This window comes from Pinus tabuliformis, chromosome 1_1, assembly GCF_031772625.1.
Source record: "Pinus tabuliformis cultivar Carrire ecotype Pingquan chromosome 1_1, CPIR1, whole genome shotgun sequence".
Taxonomy (NCBI): Eukaryota; Viridiplantae; Streptophyta; class Pinopsida; order Pinales; family Pinaceae; genus Pinus; species Pinus tabuliformis.
This window is the reverse complement of record NC_142297.1, coordinates 721,900,075-721,902,810: the sequence shown is the minus strand read 5'-3', so window position 1 is coordinate 721,902,810 and position 2,736 is coordinate 721,900,075. Positions and strand designations below refer to the sequence as shown.

At 33.6% G+C, this 2,736-nt stretch overlaps 1 pseudogene; it reads right to left on the bottom strand.

The window, feature by feature from the left end:
- Positions 1 to 1,207: 1,207 nt before the first annotated feature.
- LOC149215926 (cytochrome P450 714A2 pseudogene) lies at positions 1,208 to 1,848 on the bottom strand (annotated as a pseudogene).
- Positions 1,849 to 2,736: the final 888 nt, after the last annotated feature.

Sequence of the window (2,736 nt, the reverse complement as noted above, 5' to 3'; positions counted from 1 at the left end):
CCAAGTGCCCAATTGGATTTTGAAGTCATTGGATCCATTTATGCATTCAAAAGTAAAATTTAAAAATACACAGGATCAAATCTCTGAGAGTACAGAGGATTTACATGCTTTGCACTCTCTCTAAAAATAAAGACTATTTACAAGTTCTGCACTTTAAAAAATTTGATCCCTCTCAACACTTACTAAATTCGTAATTAAGATGGATCTATCTTTTATATATATATAGATAGATATTTACATATTTATAATTAATTTTTTTATATATTTACATTATTATTATATATAATTATAAATATATATAATTGTTTCCTCTTAAATAACATATCTTAATTAAATTGATAACTCCTAAAAAAAATTAATTATCACATTATTTTCCTATTTAATTTTTCATGAAAAACAATTTTTATCTAACATTTAACATTATTTTTACTTTAATTATTTTTTCTTAAATATTTTTTTATATACTTACATTATTATTATTATATATAATTATAAATATATATAGTTGGTTTCTCTTAAACAACATACCTTCATAGAATTGATATATATTGTTTCCCTATTTCATTTTTCTTGAAATTTTTTTTTTAACATTTAACATTATTTTTATCTTAATTATTTTTTCTTAAATATTTGTTTATATACTTACGAAAGTAGGCAAGGAAGGTAGCAACCAATAGTAAGGTTATTGTAGAGGCAGCCACGGGAATAGAATTATCCTCTGAAGTTGATGACTTCTTCACTTTAAATTTAGATTTCAATTCTCCTATGGTTGTAATGAGTGTTTCAAATGCACTTAATAAAAATGTATCCATTGTTAACTCTAGTGGAACGTTCTTCAGCTTTCTGAATAATAATCAAAATGTAGGGGGAGATGATACAATCACCAGTACCCAACAGATGTACAATTATCAAAGCACTCAAGGTTGCTATTCCAAGCAAGTTAAAGCAATCAACTCAGCACTTGGGATGAAATCCCACAAAGCAATTCTATCCCTGCTCTTCAAATTCCTTCAAGCTTTTGAAAGTAAAACCAATGAATTATCAATATAATTTTACAATAATAAAAAACAATTAGAAGGCCTTTAGCGAGCTCAAATTGCTCATCCGTTAGGCTTGAACCAACATTTCTTCTAGAGAAATTCAACAATTCTAATTTAATAATCCTATCGGCCTCTCTTTGTACCTTTTGGGACAACTGCTAGTTTAGTCAATTGGCTTGAACCATAGCAATGGGAGCATGCCTGTATGCAGGTGAAAGACTGGATGAGAATCTCTGCAAAATCATAGCTAACGCAGTCTTGGCCTCCAACATGGCAAAGTTTTGGCCAATACATGTTCTTGGAACCATTGAAAATGGTAAAAAGGAATTCGGGTCAGTAGCTGCCTTTGAGGGACCATCTGCAAATCTTTCGGGCTTAAACATGTTTGCATCTGGCCCCCAATACTTCTCACTGTGATGCACTCCCAAAATTGAGAAACTCAGGAGTGCGCCTTTTGGAAGTGAAAACGGGCCGAGCTTCATCTCCTTGCATGGTTCTCTTATTATCGAATGTGCAGGTGGGTATAGCCATAGAGATTCTTTTAACACCATAGTCATCTGCCAGCGAGAAAAAAAAACAGACAACAGTCACTATGCTACCTTAAATGAGAAATAATCAACAAATCGAATGAGAAAAGTGATGGAATACATACTGATTTCATCCTGCTAAGCATGTCTGCATCTGGTATGCCCGTGCCACAAATACTGTTAACTTCTTTTCTTAATATTTCCTGCCAATCCAGGTTTATTGCAAGCAAGAATACTGTCTGGACACATGCTTCCGTGCTCCAATTCACTATTGCCAACATGCCCTAGCCTTGTCATTGAATAAAATTTGTGTGAACATGCAATACCAACAAAAACTAATAAAAGGCAATGAATTTCTTGAGATCTATTGTATATTTTCAAGAAAATAATCTATAAACCATATACGTCTTATAATGGATTGGAAAATTGAATAATTCTGCATTTGTAATGATATTTCTGGGGCCTTGAAAACTTGTAGTCCATACTAAACTGGAACAGATGAATTACAACTCACTGCTCAATTAACAAGGTAAAATGTTTATGAGACAACTGACGCAAAAATAGGCAAAAGCATGGAAACATGAAGACAGATAGAAGTTAAAAGTTAAAACAGACTAAACGTTATTTTCAAGCATAAGGATTTGAGTGATGATCAAGGCACAAAATGAAAAAGAATTGCATATAGCTCACTATGATATAAGGTTCTAACTTCTATGATAGTTGAAAGAATACAGGAGCAGATTCTCTAACCACATATCGAAATATAGCATGTTGAACATGGTAGGTATGACAGTAATTCTAACATACTAATCGTCAAGTTCATAGATTGCATCAAGGTGCTTAAATAAACAAGATCCGCCAAAGATTTCATGGTTCGACTTCAGGCGGTGTCTAGCATTCGAATTTTTGACTTTCCCATGGTGCAGCAACGCCACGAGGCAGCTCAAATATCTCCGTTGGAAAGTGACTCTGCATGCCCCTTCTTGCCCACGTCCAGAAGGCTGTTGCCAAAACGGTTTGCAATTCAAATCAATGGCCGAGCAGAAGCTAATCGTCTAACAAAAGATCCAAAGGTGCAAACAGAGGACACGTAATCAGGTGAAGGAGTTGGTTTCATAGGGAAACGCCTTACTGCGCAATTAAATCATTGGTAAATGTCCATCTACATC